The 18,201-nt window shown below is 37.0% G+C and overlaps 1 long non-coding RNA gene across 1 annotated transcript; it reads left to right on the top strand.

Annotated features, from left to right (window-relative positions):
- Positions 1-9,771: 9,771 nt before the first annotated feature.
- Positions 9,772-16,966, top strand: LOC138240964 (uncharacterized). Its single transcript, XR_011190145.1, has 3 exons — positions 9,772-10,684; positions 11,748-11,823; positions 16,274-16,966. It is a non-coding gene; the product is annotated as an uncharacterized lncRNA (long non-coding RNA).
- The last annotated feature ends 1,235 nt before the right edge of the window (positions 16,967-18,201 follow it).

An 18,201-nucleotide genomic window follows, 5' to 3' on the forward strand; every position in this document is an offset into this window, starting at 1 on the left:
CCCAAAACATTCCTGTGTTAACCTGCAATATTTGTCTTGCAGGCCATTTAAGATTCAAGGAATGCATGCATAGCAGCATATTCTGACATAAGGATAGCAAATAATCCTGAACTTTGAGTATCAAACTAGCCCAGTATAAACAGTAGCTTTTCTGATAATCTAAATTTAGAAGAATCACAAAAACAAGGATTAATTACTAATCTATAGTATAAGAGTCCGGAAATTAGCATACAAAGCTGTTTTGGAAGGTTTAGATTTACTTTAGTCATCTCTCATTCTGTTTCTGAATGTTTATTGTCCCTTTTTTAGAAATTCATTTTCTGTTGCATGGGTGCAAAAAAAACTCCTACTCAGAGGGACAGTCCCTCTTTACAACCCAATAACATCGTTCTCTTCATTGCTCTCTTCTGTCCTTGAATATTTCCACCCAAAGGACCAGTTGTCCTTTGTAAACATGAAATGTGTCCTCTGCTGTACTGTGGTAAAGCACAGTAAAGAGCTGTAAAGCTTAATTAAAACATAACAAAATCATTGTAAGACATAAAAAGTTAGAGTCAAACCGAAGAAAAAGAATGTTAATATGTACAGGGTTATTAGTATGGGAAAGTATTAATATGGGAAAATGCAGTACCATGCAAAGTGAAATTGGTCAAATTTTATGTCTTGAGTGCATGTCATTTCAGATGACAGCCCAGTAAGTCTATTAATTCATTATTTTTTTTATTTTCTGCTATCCCTGTTTAAAGGAATAAAAAGAGCCTAAAGATCAGGAATAAAGGATTACAAGATCAAATAATTTTTGGATTTACACACCTCCATAATCCAGTCATACTCGGGTTCCAGTTGCTGGATTAAATATTTTAACTCAAATAATAACAGTAGCCTGCTGACTTGAAGGATTTAAAATAGGCTAAAAATAAATGTTGTCTTTTTCATACTGAAAATATTTATTGGAATAAACTCCAATGAGATAGACTGTGCTAAAACTGGTTCCCTCCCAGATAAGATTTTGTGCTTCTTAGCATAAAGTTATAAAAATATCCTTACAAAAGCCCACTTAGACTTAAAGTGTACTGCACTTCTGTAAGACAAAAGCATTAGACATTCAACATCTTTGTCATAATTTCTAGTTTAAATCATTTCTGTTTCTTGATTTCAGAGAATTACTCAGAAGGTCCCTTGGTCCAGCTGCAGGACTTAAACATTAGTGACTCTATTCCTTGTCTGTGCAATTCTGCCTGACCCGTTAAAGCTGCTAAATGCAGCGTTTACTCCAAACTGTCAATTAGCTGCCATTCCAGTTCTGATTTTAACTAAAAGCAATGCCACACTTCATCTCACTGACCACCGCTGAAGATGCAACAGAGTTTGACTGCAGCTGACATTTCCCTTTCCCTGTACGCAATTAATAAATTTTGTCTTTGCATTTCATCTGCATACAGTGTGAACTTTCTATAAGAGATTACACTGAGGAAGGGTGGGATAGCCGATGGTCTCGATATCCTATTTTCCTTTTTTCTTTTGCCTTGGATTGTTCTTCTGTGCTGCAGATACCCACACATTTCTGAATATTCAGCATAAAAAGTTGGAATCTGGTAAAAGAGGGCTGAGCATTTTTTTTGTATTTGCCTAAGGTAATTTTAAAAAGGAGTTGAAGAGTTTAAAATTAATTAAACTGCTGTCTGCATCCAGTACATACACCACTGGTAATTCTGAAAGGTTATTAATTGAGCTGTGGTCACCAGTTGGCAGTAGGTAGCTGTCCAGTTCTGGAGCTCAGCTGGGATTCCCTGGGTATCTCACTGACTCCAGTACTGGAGAGTGCTTTGTCACACTGCCTCAATAAGTCCAGGCAGCACACCCATAGACGGAAGGTGCATTCTGTGCCCTGGGCAATTTGTTTAATTTAATTGGATGTTTAAACTTTGCTTCATTCTAGTTCAATAACAAGTCTGCTACTGTCCCAGGAGCATGTCCTTACCGCATCCTCTTAAAAACAGTCCATTAGTATCTACTGCTCTTGTGCCTCTGTTACTCCTTTGTTGCCTAGGCAGCTGTGTCGGGCCTACCTCTCCATAGATTAACATAACCTTCTACTGAGATCGCTGTGCCGAACCTTCAGCCACTATGTTCTCCAGGGTAGTCAGGTCTCTGTTTCCATGCACAGTCCTGCTCTGGTCCCATGTATCTGCAGATGACAAACCCAGCAACATTCCAAGCAGGCTGTCTCTGCCTGCACGGCACGGATTTCACCGGGATGCTGAATGCTTATGTGCTCTTGTGTTAGCAAGACTCTGGGACTCTCTTCTCGAGTCAAGCCCCACAGTTCCCCGCAAGGCTTATGTATTACTCTCTGTGCAGGAAAGCTAGCAAATCCAATTTTTCTTGCTATACAAAATATGGAGTTCGGATATTATACTCACTAAATGATGATATGGCATCTCCATTATATACAGTATATAAAGTACAAAAAATCTGGCAGAGAGATTAAGAAACTGATGTAATATGATTAATTGTTTTGTGTTACACTGAGGTTAGAGCCTATGGTACTAAAACAGGAGTTTATATAATTGGTTGGCTGTGGAATATACGGTACGCAGTCAGAGCAGTGCTGCAGAGAGCCTTACAAAGACTATATTCATAGGCAGATTATGTTCTTGTATATGGCCCATAGTTACAGTTCTTCCCACACTGTGTCAGACACTGTAAATTATGTGTTTCTAAGGCTTTGAAATATTCAGTGGTTAAAGGTTACATCATTACAATTTGAGTATACATACAGTATATACTAGTAATAATGTAGAATAAAATAATATATTTTTCTCATGTGGCAGGTGTATCTACTCATATTGGTCTCTTGGATGATGAAATTTTTATCATAATAAATTTAAAAACAAATAGAACTACATTCTGTATTTTTTTACATAACTTGCACTTTTTCAGTAGAAATAAGTGTCAGAGTTACAATTGATATTTTTCACAAGCTAGCAATTCTATATTCACCCCAGTTCCCTTTTCTCTGGATTCTAAAGATGTGCTATTTTAAATCAATTAAACTTACCGAAAGAGTAAACCTCATTGGTTAATATAAAGATGTACAGAATATGTTTTCCATTTTAGTTTTTTTGAAAGTGAAATGTCTGAATTATCACTGGATGAGTTATGGTTCATTCAGTTGATTTATACTGTATATGAAATAACAGTGGAAAGTGATAAAAGGCTATATCCTAGATACTCAGAGCAACATTTCAAATCTCCAGTGGGTATAATAATACATTTAATCATCTCAACCTGGATTAAAAAACATAAGAAAGCGCATTACATCCGTATAATTAATCCAGTTCACAGAGAAACCGATCTCTCCACTTACCCTAACCCCCTATACACACACATTTTCTGTTTTAATAAGCTAAAAACAATCCCATGTTGTGATAAACACAAGAATTCAACCATTCAAGCATCAAATGGTAGTTTAAATAAAGCTCTGGAGCTGCAGAAACAGGCCTCTTATTTCATTGCTAGACTCATACTGACAAAAGAGGGCAGTATGATGACATTGACAAAGTGGACAAACTTTTCTCTTCCGTTCCTTGTCGCTCTGAGTGAGAGGAGCGTTCAGATTGCCTGAAACAGCAGAGTTCCTCTGGCTCCAATCACAGGGAGGACTTTAACATGTGCCTTTTAAATGATTAAAACCCATAAAAAGTGAGGAGGGATTTTCACTTACCTCAGATGGGAAGCTGAAGAAGAAAAAAGCTAAAATTAGTGATTCCATGAATATGTTTTTTTAAACCCTTATCAAACAGATATCTAAATACAGTACATATATATTTCAAAATAAAAAATGAAGACTTCAAAGGGAATATAGGCTATGTATTGTTAATGCCATAAATTTGAGTATTTCTCAGCATTACATTCTTCCCTTGCCATACGCATGTAGGGAAATTTGCACAAACTCAGGTCTCTAGAGTGTGGTACGCTATCTGAGCCAAATCACATCACATGAAATCAAGTCTTCATGGATGTGGAGAATAGTTGCAGTGCACGACACATTTTACTGTCATTTTTACCACGTTCACTGGGCTTAATTTTGTAAGTCACATTTACTAGCATAGACGTAAAAGCAAATCTGAAATTTGTTTGAAATTGATTCTCTAGCAGAATGTGTGAACAGTTATTATTTTCCAGGATTTGTGTGTCACTGAAAGAAGATGGTTGAAAATAATGGTATGTCTATTATCTTAGAAATATTAAGATAATGTAAAGAAACAGAGGCCTTCATTATGCATGCTAAAAAAAATCATAGAAAATAAACTGTTTAGTATAGACATTTTCAAGAAGCCAGTATTGGAAGTTTCATTTTTATGATTACAATAAACAGAAATATACTTGCTAACATTATTTAAAGAAATTCTATTGATAAAAATTATACACATTTTTCATATGTAACCTTGCTTTCTTCTACATGCTTGCTGCTTATTTCACATAATTTAAAATACAAAGATAGTTGGAGGACACTTTCTAGTAAAACATGGTTCCTGGATATCCTGGTAATACTGTTGTGACCTGAAGCAGGACCAAAAGTACTAAGCAAATTTTCTTTTCAGCAGTCCCAAGCATTCTTCAGATTTCATTAGTTAATAGCTCATGCGCAAATAGTGCTATTATCTTGCTAGGACATGATTCCTGTACCAATTAAGTTTCAATCCAGAAGGAATTACACAATACTACAATATAGAATGATACTGCTCCTCCCTGGGTATTCTTTCAATTTCACTAAAACATCCCCAAATCATCAGGGACTCTCTATCCTATTCACTCTCGGCTGAGCACAGTAGCTGCTGCAGTGTTCCCTTCTCTGCTGCCTAACAGATGTGCTGATTGAAGTCAAACAGCTGGACCCCAGTTTTTGGAAATGAGTACAGTTTTGTCTCGGCTCCTGTGGCTAATCTATTATGCTGATGTCTCTTCTTTTTTGGCTCCATGTTATTTTGCTGTGAAGGGGCAAGGGCGGCACTCTAACACTTAAGAATCATGAATTCACCAGAAAGGGTATGTACTGTTTCTAGAAACATGCATTTATGAACCCCAAGAAACAAGTCGCTTCACCTATATGGATAAACATAGTTATATAATACTTCATGTAGAAGTTCTACTGTTACAAAAAAATCTTTGTTCATCTCCATTTAACATCATTTTTTTCCCTCCAGAATGTTAACCTCAGAATACACATCACATTTTTAATGCAAAAAGAAAATCTGATGAAAGCATCGTGGTTTATCTCTTTTTTCAGCACTCATTGTGGTCTACCAGCAAAAGTGAGGCATAAATCAGGGACAAAGAAATCTAGAATATTATAATTTGGCTGTTAGAGAACAAAGACAATCGCTTCTAGTGTTTCCTCCTATATTAGACTGCAATTTATTCAATATTATTCTAGCTACTTTGTATAGGAGTTCGTGTAAGGTATTCAAAAGTCAAAGTAAATAAAACTTAAATAATTTGCACAGGAATCCATTTAGTACTTGAGTGTATTCAACTCAGAAAGACCTCAGTCCCTTGAGAAAGCCTGGAGTGAAATATGCTATTGCACTTTAAAATGGGCTCTGCTAACCAATGAATTAAAGAAAATTAGAATACACAGTATTTTGCTTTTTCAGTAGTTATGAGGTGATAAATTACTCCTGCAAAATAAAATTGATATAGTGCATAAAAACTCTTTGCTATGTGTGAAATTGAATTTAATATCTATTCTTTAAAAAAAGAATTGAGAAAGGGATGCAGTCAAATTAATTCAACACAGAAAATACTTTACATTCACAGATTTTGTTTAAATAATGTAGCTTTTTGGATCACTGTATCATTACAAAATAATTGCAGACATAGTATAATCCTTTTCTATAAAAGCACTTTTTGTAATCACAAAAAAATAGTATGCCTTGAATTAAATAAATCCAAATAGTATGGAAAACTGCATTTATAGAAGGCAATTTTTGTACTTAAATATATTTAAAAGGTAAAAATGAGTTTATATTTTAAATGTCCATTTTATATTATGAGTAGGAACTCTGACTTGATTCAAACTGGCAGATATTTAACAAGAGCAGAAAACACAAGTACAGGGCACTGAAGCTATAAAGTTTAATCTGCAGATGTGAAATAGATGATTTTTGCAAATTAACATATATATGCAAATGAGATTTTAATTAATTGCAAAATGTATTTTGATTAAATACTCAAAACGTCATGATTCTAATCTTTACAAAACTTTTAATTAATTTTGCTAGTTAAACCTCATCAACACATCCAATGGAGCTTAATTAGAATCTAGCCTCTCCCTATAATTTTAAATGTGAAAATAAAAAATTAACCATTGTTATCACATTTGTAATGCAACCAGTAAGGAAGATGGAGCACTGATAAATTTGCAGGGTCCTAATTTTCACATGCAAGTAAAATAATGGAGCTAATTGGCAAATATTCTAATATTGATTAAATTAGGCACACTACAGTTTTTCATTAATTCATAATTCTAATACCATAATTCGGATCATTCTCTACATACTTATACACAGCTGAATTAACGAATGAATCTGCTTCTAAGAGTGAGGAAAAAATAAATGCATAAATAGCCAAAATGTCAAAAATAAAAAATGTCAGTATTATTTTAGTGCAATAAATGTATAATGTTATGTTAAATGCTCACTTTCTAATCAATTAAGGCTTGTGTGTTGAATTATACTGTGTATAATAAAGATGATTTTCACATCTTTCATGAAACTTTTGGTGCTTTTTCTAAAAAATATTACTGTAAGATTTTCTGATATTTCTGTATTTTATTCCTTTGAAGTTTTCACCAAAAGGTCTTTACTCAGGTTTTTCAGATTTCTCCTAAAACCTTATATTTCTAAGCCTGCAAAGTATCAGCCTTTCCATTGCGAGTCCATTTAAGAATATAAGCAGGCTTACAGGGATAAATCCCTCTCAGGTGCTTGAGGTGAAATAACCAATTACACGTGATCACTTTTGACTTTTCTAATCTCCATGTATCATTGGATTTCTGTTGAATATATCTGTGAATTTAAGCCTTCTCAAATCAACAGCCTTTGTCTTTGTTATTTAAATGTAGATCTTTTTTTGAGTCTACTGCTATGTCTGTTTGGTGAAAGGCTGGCCTTGTGAATATCTAAGATTGGTCACTCTCTGTTGAGGGCAACCACTGATGCAGAAATCAGAACAAACACAAATCCAGAATCCTGAATAAAGCCGTTTGTTTTTACTGGCATATGTGGGGTTGTTCAATATTTTACAGATGTGACATAATACACAGAACATCTTTAAGAGGATCTATATACTTGAGAATAGCACATAAATTTCCAAAGTGTTTCTTTTATGTAGAGTTTCTTTATGGATGTAGACAGAGCTGTGCTGGCTTTAAGAGTCAGTGGTAGTTTTGGTCAAACAGTGTAATTGCAGATTTTTAAACCTTTCCCACATTTTTCAATTTTATAATAATGTTGTTCTTTTTTACAACACAAAAAAATACATTTTATAGCATTTGAAGCTTCAGCATTTCATCGACATAAACGTCTAATGAGAACTGGTGAAATATAATAATAATTATTATTATTATTTTTATTTTGTTTATTTATGAATGTGTGTAGGGTAACTGTCACGATCGTAAGTCCCTCCTCTTAAGGACGCTCCAGCCCTTTCTTGTTTGTATTGATTTTCCCTCACCTGATCCTGTTCAGCTCTTCCCCTTTAAAAGCCAGATGCTCCCACAATTCCAGGCTCAGCTTTGGAAGATGGACACCAGGAAGCCCGCCTACCAGCTAATCCAGTAGGGGCTCGATGGCATAGGCTTCACAACGGTTTGCCTTGCACATGCCGCCCTGAGCACCAGCGCACCTTGGACACGCCCCCATTTTCTTCTTCCAGCCCTGATCCTAGTCTTTTTTCCCAGTGTTTGTCTCACTCCCCTCCAAATTCTGTCGTCTGCATAGGGTCCTGAAAAATGCTTCATGACAGTAATTAAAAAAACTGTACCACAGAATAGAAATACAAATAAACTAATAACAACAAATCAACAGAACAAAGGCACAGCAAACTGATCCAGTAAAACCCTGGACCCGATACTTCCTGTAGTGTGTCAAAACTCTGTTTTAACATTGCCAGGACCTCGCCTTCACTATCATGAAGGATCATCCAAGATCATCCAGATCATCCAGGATCAGAGTCGCTCTTGACACCTCAGCTTCAACTCTCCACTCAGAACAAGTGCTCTGTCATCATGCCATCTGAATTTTTCCTTCAAGTCTCCTAACATCAGCAAGCCTCCCAGAAAATATAAAAAACTGTAGCACCTGTTTCTGCAGCGTTTGTCTCCCCCTCCCCTCTCTCCCCCTTCTTACTTCCCACTCTCTTTTTACTCACTCCCACTCCGCATAAAGCCACAGTTTTTTGGGCTCTTCACCTCTTCCCTATCCTTTCTTTAGCTGTCCACTGCTGGAGTTCCAGGTTGCTGACTACCACTCTGCCCTGCGGGTGCGAGCACATGGAGTCAGTCTGCACTGGAACCGGGCTTCCCTCTTTACCACCGCGCTGTCTCAGGGGCTTGGGCCTAGGCAGCTACAGTGATGGGTTCCTGCACCTCCTCCCCCCTTTTTACTTTACCCCCTTTTTGGTTGATGTCCAACCGGTCAGTACCGACCTTCAACTCTTCCCCCCCCAATGCCTCTCACTGGATACAAAGCTAATATTCCTTATTTTTTGGGAACATTCAGATTGCCATCTAGCTAAATTAAGCAAGCAGCAGTCCTTTTCCGTATTAGTCTACTTTTTCAGGCCAGCAGCTCTTTTGGGCACCAGAATCTTCTATTGCACAGAGTTCTGATCTCAGACTAAGCCAGTAGCTGGTAACTCCCTGCTTTCCTTCAAGCTTGGCAAATCACGCATAACACCATGACAACTGCTACATACAAAACGACAACATTGTTGTACAGTAATTTGCTCATATGGATACAGCTGGAAACCAGAAAAACAAGAACATAGGATCCCGCTCTCCTGCAGTCATCAGGAAGTCGTTCTTATACCATCTCCTCGTCACCTATGTCTGAACAGGAATCTCAAGCTGCTCCTTCTTGGTACGTGCGGAGTCCTCCCAGTTATAGAAGTCTATGGTGTCCAAAATCTAAAATATACATAGCTGCCTAGAGAGAAGGCAACTTTTGGGACAGGACCTCCAGAGATTTATTTTCTTCCAATGGGAATTTTTGGTTTCCGTTCCACCCCACAGGCTATACGATCCTGCTACTGCTGCCATCTGTTTGCCTGCTCACATTCTGTCACCCACAGCTCACATGCTTCTCAGGCACCACATCCAAACATGCTAGCTCATACAAATGCAAGCCTGCATCATACAATACAATCGATTGTTGCACGAATATGTTTTTGGCTATACTGTAAATCCACTCAGTTACAGTGAAACTGCAGCTCAACTGACTGGCTCATGGCTCAGCGTTTGAGCTCTGCATCTGTGTTTTGTTTGGGGTGGGGGGGTCTGGGCAGCCTTGTCACTCAACTTTCTCTCGCACCCGTTAGAATCCAACCGAACCGAATAATAATAATAATAATAATAATAATAATAATAATAATAATAATAATAATAATAATAATAAATAATTGCTTACACTTATATAGCGCTTTTCTGGACAGTCCACTCAAAGCTCTTTACAGGTAATGGGGATCCCCTCCACCACCACCAATGTGCAGCCCCACCTGGATGATGCAACGACAGCCATAGTGCGCTAGAACTCTCACCACACATCAGATATCAGTGGGGAGGAGAGCAGAGTGATGTAGCCAATTCATAGAGGGGGTTATTAGGAGGCCATGATTGGTAAAGGCCAGGGGTAAATTTGGTCAGGATGCCGGGGTAACACCCCTACTCTTTTCAAGAAATGCCCTGGGATTTTTAATGACCACAGAGAGTCAGGACCTTGGTTTTACATCTCATCCGAAGGACGGTGCCTGTTTACAGTATAATGTCCCCGTCACTATACTGGGGTATTAGGACCCACATGGACCACAGGGTGAGCACCCCCTGCTGGCCCCACTAACGCCTCTTCCACCAGCAACCTTAGTTTTTCCCAGGAGGTCTCCCATCCAGGTACTGACCAGTCTCACACCTGCTGAGCTTCAGTGGGTTGCCAGTTGTGAGTTGCAGAGTGATATGGCTGCTGGCAACAATGGTTGGATCCGAATCTTGCACGCTTCCGCTCGCCTATGTACGTATATAAGTCTCAGATCTGGGACTTGTCGTAGCGCATTTCTGTCATACCCCTCCTGCCGCCCCATCTACACTCCTGTGGCAACTCACACTGTGGACGGGGGTTTAGGCTGTCGGTTCCCTCAGCCAGGAGAGCTACGATAATCATACACTGCATATCTTGTCTCTTTCTTGCATTAGGGTCTAACTGAACCACTGAATAAGGTCTGAGACACAAGTAATAGTTTTTATTTTCTCTAAGAACCCTGTCCCTACAACAGTGAAATGAGAGTTACTGGAGCCTAATGTAAACACTCCCTCCCACCAAACTATAATCTCTCCTCACTTCTTCCTGTACCACACAGCAACTGTACTCCTACACCACTACATACACCAGACCTCCGACAATTAAATGTAAGCCGAACTTTAACTTAAATCTGTACTTAACTGAGTTGTACTATTGATAACGCTATATTATTTTGCGCTGTTTGCTCTGTTTGTGTACTTTTGCACAGTTTTTAACAGATATGGGTACTGTCATACTGGTATCATACTTGTTGTTTACATTATTGTTATTGTATTTACTGTCTATTGTCTTGTCTGCTGTTCTGTATACACTGCACCTGAGAGACTAATGAGAAACACTTTTCATTATACTTTGCATCTGTGTAAATATAATGAAAAATAAAGTTGTATTGAAATAAACAACTGGTTATTGACATGATTTTTTTTTGTATGGTTTGTTGTTAAAATTAGAACAACAAACATTATGTTCAAATTATACACTGAAAAAAGCATCGCATAGGGTCTACTACAAGATCTGACACAGATTTCAGTCCGTGTTCGTGACACTTTCTGACGCTGTTTTGGAAAATCATGTTTTTAAAATGTCTTGGGCTATGTTTTCAAAAATGGTGAAAGTTGAATAAACAGTGTTTTGGGGGGAGAAAAACAACTGGAATGTTGAAATTCCTTTTACCTGAGGCCATAACCTTTAATTTGGGATGGCAATAAAATGTGCAATTGTTTTTTATTTTCTAGAGAAGCAAAATTCTCATGTGGCTCTGTGAATGGAGAAGACAAGAATAGAACAATTAAAACAGTTGAGAAACCTTGATTTAAATTCCACACTGAAGCAGAGCAGCACAAGCAAAATTCTCATGTATGACATTATTGTCAATAGATAAACTAACGAGTAATGGAGATTCTGAGAACCAACCCCATATTGTGCTATATTTTCAAGTGACCATGACATTCCCCTCTATTTGAATTGCCAATTAGCCTTCATCCAACAGATAAAACCAGATGTGAGGGCAGGACAGTGAAAAAATAAGACCGTTTTTTGATACTTCCACTTTGTCATTTCTGTTTTTTAGAAACCAGATGTTTAAGGGAAACCCGGAAACTGTGTTAGCAGCTTCCATTTGCTTTGCAGAAACTATCAGATTAATGCATTTTGTCCACCCTCATCTCTCAGACAAGTGATGCCAGTTTCCTTCTGCTGAGATTAACCCCCACAGGAATGTGCCCTGATGCTGTTCATCATAGAAGAGGTAGGATCTCTTTGGTGAATTGCTGGCCCTGATGTGCCTCATGTATCTTGGAAAGTTGACTAAATTATATGTTTCACAGCAATAATAGCAGGTAGCTAATAAATTGGAGCCATGGAATTTTTATTTAATCTACAAATCACTTTTGTGTCTTTCTTACCAAGTGCCAAAACCTAAACAGGCAAGCTATAAATAGCAGGGTACTGCATAAATAATCACTTTCATATTTAGAACAAAATCCACATGATTTAAGAAAAAGCACTCTCTTTTCTTTTCCCACATTAAAGGGGAACGGACAGTAGGTTTTGAATAAAAAAACCTTCAGACTCAAAGAGTGTGGCCTGTGTGAATGTGTTGAATTTAGTTTTAATTTCTTCAATTTATTTGCCATTAATCATCGGGCATGATTCAGTTGGATCAGCAGTATGACGAAAGTTAATTACTTATAGAGTGGCGTTTTGGCAGCGGTGGCTTTAGTAAGAGCAATGGCAATTTTTTTTTGCCTCATCTTGTGATATATGAATACAATGTGTAGATCTGGTTGACTTTGTGAACTAGATGCCAGACCACATCAGAAGATATGCTGAGCTTGCAGAGTGCCCTGCAAAGTTTCTCTCTTCGCTTTCTCCTTTCTCACAGACACTTCCGGACTTCTTGGGTTTTAGCTACACTTTAACCCGATCGTGCACAAGGCCTAGTCTCACCGTTAGCCAATACACTGTCTACAGAGTATCTAAGGAGATGAAACTTCGAATAGAACGTTGAGGAAACATGTTGTAAATTGTTAGGGGGTTGGATCAGAACAAAAGTTCAGCAGGAAAACTAAAAAGTGCAGTGACAAGTGAGGACAAATGTAACAGGTGCAGTATGGCTTTGGGCTTTACCAGCATTAATTATTTTTAAAATGAGACCAGTTAGTCCTGCTTCTATTACTTGGATTAATGCCAGAGTTTTTTTAGAATGTTTGTGAGAAACCTGAAAGAACAATTACTTCAATAATAAGAATAACGTCTGCCAGTATAGGCGATGACTCATCTTGGAGTTTTAGTGGACTAAGGGGTTGATAATGGATGGTTGAAGAAAAATATCCTTTAATGTTTTTAACGCCTTTTATGTTGAAATACGTATCCATTGAAATCTTAGTGACCTTCAACTGCATATAAAACTTGCATGCACAGACCCTATTGGAATACAAGATATTTAGCTATAGGGAAAAAAACAAACATGGGACTGAGCCTTTATTAGAAATTACATAACACAGCCAAATCAGCATTTTGAATGCAACATGTTGCTTTATGACTACTGGAACTCTTACGTGGTGGGGAACCCAAATTAAATTTCTATCCATTACAGTGCTTATAGATACTTTTTATAATAGTTTTGTAAAATTATACAGATAAGTATTAAATTTAATCTGAAAGGGTCACATAACCCTTTTTTCATATTAAGTAATTAAGCCTGAAACATTGACAGTGCAAAATTCCCAAGAATTAGATGCCAACATTATTGTTCACTTCAATGTTATTTTTATTGCATTGTTGCCTTGAAAATGAAAGCTAAGAATAATAAATTAATTACTTGACTTTTATTAATTTTTTAGCATAGGCAGTCTCCAGTTTTTGACTAGTTTTTAGTAATTCTGATTGGTAAATTACTATAAAAGCTGACCACTCAACTTTATGGTATTTTCATGGATAAAAAGCTTCATATTTTCTGATTACATGGTTAATAATGATTTTAAAATGTCATGCTTGTCTACGGCTTTGTTTTTGCTTTCCTGACTTTAAAAAAACATGTCAGGTACTGAACAATCTGTAACACCAGGCCAATTAGGATAAATGTATCAATAACCTTAGATGTTTTCCAAGACAGGCAAGAAGGTTTGTTTATTTGTGTGTGTTGTGCTGTTATGCGAGATCCTGTTTCTCACTTGATTATATGACAACTCCACAAGGGTGTTGCCTATAGACATTTTGCCCCAGAAAAAACCACCCTGAGGTCATCCAGCACTTGCATTGCAGTTCAGAATGTCTGCAGCTCTGCTGCCTGTAACCTCTTGCTTCAGATTTGTCATGACTGGCTTAAGATCACCCTGTCACCAGTGAGCCCTCTCAAGCCACTTCTCGGTCTAGTGCTCTGGTCTGAGAGGCTGTGTATTAAACTAGGAGAACAAATACAATGTTTTATCTGTTGTTTGAACCCCCTTTTATAAAACATAAAATGTTCAGTTTACCCTCTTCTGTCCTAATTCTGCTTCATGCTCTGCAGTAGGGGTCTGCTCAAAGATAGAAGCATCTTAAACACAACTTTCAACAAATAAATGCACCAAAATAATAAAATCCAGAGGTTATTCACATGAATATTGACCAATACTTAGTTCCCAAACCACCTTTGTAAACTGGGTCATGTTAGAAAAGCTGTAGGAAAGGGAGTGAGAACTATAATAGTAAAATATTTTATAATAGTATAATATAGTAGTATTTTTTAGATATACTTCTATTTTTTAATTAGACTTTGCAATCAACCTCTTAATTGTAACAAAGAACACTTTATGTTGCATGATAATATGATAAAAGGGACAAAATTGTTTAATTTAAGAATTAGAATTAAACATCTATAAAATGATCCCTTTGCCCATTTGAAGGTCAAATGTACCAGTAATGCTTTATAGGGACAGTCTAATTTCTGAAAGTTTTGTTTTGACCCCTAACAGGCTGAATATACATAAGGATGTTTAAAATACACTAGATATATTTAAACAACGCAGAAACTGTAGATTTGTTGAAGTGAAAGGAAAACAAAGCTTGGATTTCAAGTGCCAAAATATGGATTAGAGTGGACTTTGCACAAAATGCATGTCATCACACTCAATCATATTAATGTTGGCAGTGTATGCAGGGTCTTGTATTAATTTAGTCATGAGTGTATTTTACTTTTTTGTTTATGCTAGCAGACTACACTGCAGAATGAATGCAATATTTTAGTTAAACACTCCAAACCTCTTAGTTTTGCAGTCCTTATACACCTTGAGCTGAAGGTGAGAGGTGATGAAAAGAATACAGATTTTACACAGGCAGTGGCAGCAGAAAAATACTATTGGTCCTAGAGATGATATTGGATGATTGATACTGAAGGATAAGCAAGAGATGATGAAGAAGTCCAAAATAAATGCTGCCCAGCCACAGTTTTTTTTATCTGGCAGAATTTAAACAGCAGAGATTTCTCTATGAACAACGTGTGGTTTGCCATAAACAGTAAATACACAAACAATTACATATAAACCTGCCAGAGCTAATAAAATGACATGCAGTCATAATGGTATAGTACAAGCTGATATAGAGAAAATATAGATCGGATTACAAGGAAAACAACATGCGCTGACGCTGTATTCAGGCTGCAGCCTGTTCTCACAGCTAGGGCTCTCCCACATTATCCAGCGCATGTATTTCGTGAAACCTGAAGCCTCACTTGGAAAGTTTCTGACCCGTTGAACAATCGTCAAACCAGACGGGTAATCTAACGGTCTCCAATGGCACCCTTGCTTTTATTTCTTTTATTTCTTTTACAAGTGAGGGTGCAGAGTTTGCACAAATAGGAGAAGCTTTGAAAAATAAGCCCTCATTTGCGATAAAGTGGATTCAGATGGTTGGCTTTGACTCAAAGAGAGTGGCTGGTTTGGGTCAGCTTATTATTTCAATGGATACGAAGCAATGATGTTCTCAAGTCTGGTGTTTTTAAATTAAAGCCATGGTCATTATGATTTAGGTCAAGGATAGACTGCTTAGTAACTCGCTATATTTGGACCTTTGGTTTGGATTCGGACAAAGCAACTTTGTCTTTGACACCAAGTCTGGGAGCTGAACCAAGAGTAATCAAAATTAGAAGCATCTGTGGGCTAGGGAATCCCAATTTCAGAATATACAATATGGTCTGAGCTGTTTAAAAAGCAACTTGTTGTAGCTACCATGAACAAATATAGACTTTTTGTTTTATATATTTAACCTTTCTGGAAAATGAAGCCACTGTATTAATTACATACGGCTCTCCTTGCCTGCACATTTTATTTTGCAGTATAAGAGTAAAGCTTTTATATTATTTGGGCAAGGCATTTCTTTTGTGTTCTGAATAAAGGTTATTTTTAAAGGTTTGTATTGAACACAAACTACAATAAAACCAAGTAAACACGTTATCTATTCCTATGCTGAGGCTTTTAGGTACCCAAGATACTCGGAGACTTTCTATCATATTATACTAACCGAAAAGAAAAAAGTGTTGACTGTTGTTGATTACACCATTTTTGGACCAAGAAAATGGATTTCCATATGTATTTACTGTGCATATTTATTATACTGCTGACATCTTTCATTCTTATTGCTTCAAAAATTACCTGCAACATCATCTAAAACTGCATGTTTTAACTAACATTTCTAAATATTCTGTGGTTGCATTCCAGGCATATTATCATCACCTGCCGGCATCAGAGACACCTCTCACTTTGGCTTTTTCTAGAAATTCTTATAAATGTAGACAATATAGTGTTACAAATTCCTGCATTGCACTCTAATTTTTATGAGCAAAACTTTTGAAACCAGTACTTCCTGTTGTGATATGGAATATTTAATTCACCCCTTTTAGGATAAGTAGAACTTATCTCTACGGTAGAGAATCAATGTTAAACAAATGGCAGTAGGTGACAGTGCTAGACAATGTAACAGTTATATGCTGACACTGAAAATGGAAAGAGTTAAAGGTCAGATGGTATTATTGATGAGAAGTTTTGTGTTTTTATGAAACAATTGCATTAGCGTGCTGACATCAGCAACACCTGAATGTTTTTTTTAAGTTGCAAGTCTGAAGGCAACAGACACATTTTAGTTTAATGTATTTTACCCATTGCTAAAGTGTGTATAATTGGTGTAATGCATATATGTAACCACTGTGACACAGGAAGAAGCTGTCTGACAATCTCTGTGCGAGTCGGTCGTCAGTGGATTCTGTGCAGAGAGGATTTCCTACAGTAGCTCAGATGGGATACTGAGGTGAAGGGAAGTCTCTTTTCTCAGTGTGTCTGAGACTCAGAGTTCTCATGATGTTACAAAAGAACTTGTTTAAAATGACCAACAATAAAAGATCATATAAAAGCTGAGTGACTGAGTGACTAATTCTGACATTCCAAAGTCAAACGATCATGACTAAGTTGATCTTCATGATGAAATGAGATAATATAAAAAATACATTCTTGAATTATAAGATATACATAATGATACACAGTTCTTTTTCCCTCTATTATTTTAAAAAATCCAAGTAAACTGAAAACCTGTCTGATCACCAGATTCTTCTGTAGATAGTACTCAGAGAGATTGCTCACTTTGCCAAATGTGACCACTAGGATATATCCTATGAGCAGTAGAAAGGATGTAAATGAGACAAGGCCATTTGGTTATCAAGTTAAAGTTTAAACATATAAATACAGAATATCTTGACATACAGTATGTTTGCCTTTTTTGGTTCCCCAAGACTACGTAAATGATAAATTAATATAAACACTTAAGACTTCTTTAAGTTATGAATTTCCTATTTTGTATTGATAGTTTATGTTTTAGATCCTTGCACGTAAAACTTTGCACACAGGATTGAATTTTATCTAATTCTTTTTTAATTTCATTTGCTGCTTCTATGGTGCTTGTTAATCCACCTCATTAGAAAACATAGCCAGTTTAATAACTACTGTATGGCAAAATCTAAGTCATTGATATAAATGAGGAAGGGTGGTGGTCCTAGTGCAGATCCCTGTGGTACTCCACTAATTACATTACCCCAGTTTCAGCTTTCACCCCATTCGCTGGGGAGCTAATCTGTGGAGGGGGAGGACAGCCGGGAATGAGGAGAGAAGATAGGACGGTGAAAAGACATGGACAAAAGTAGTGAATCCAGCCAAGGTGTTATACAATAGGCAACAAATGGGACACATTGACAATAGGCTTGGCCCTCAGCACAGTAAGTTCAAATGTGAAGGAAACAGCAGGAGGAAGATTTGATTACAGCCCCTGGGACTGAAATTATGTCAAATTTCGGCAGAATTCAAGGAGTGCTACAAAATGTGGGAGGTTAGAAATGTGGCTGCGAGGGTACAGAGACTTTTGATCCAATGTTTGTAGGAGACACTTTCCAAAGTGTCCCAGTACACCTGCTGATTTCACTGCTGGAGGCAAAACTGCAGCTTTAGAAAATGGATTTGGCAATTCAGTCTGCTGGGTCCAAAACAATGGCCATATAATCACCCATTTCTCTGTGGTGAATAAGATATTGCTGAAATCCACGCAAAACTGAGAGATAGTTAAGGATTTACTAGAACAGGAATCATAAGATTTTAAATCACGG

Source organism: Lepisosteus oculatus, chromosome 8 (assembly GCF_040954835.1).
Source record: "Lepisosteus oculatus isolate fLepOcu1 chromosome 8, fLepOcu1.hap2, whole genome shotgun sequence".
NCBI lineage: Eukaryota > Metazoa > Chordata > Actinopteri > Semionotiformes > Lepisosteidae > Lepisosteus > Lepisosteus oculatus.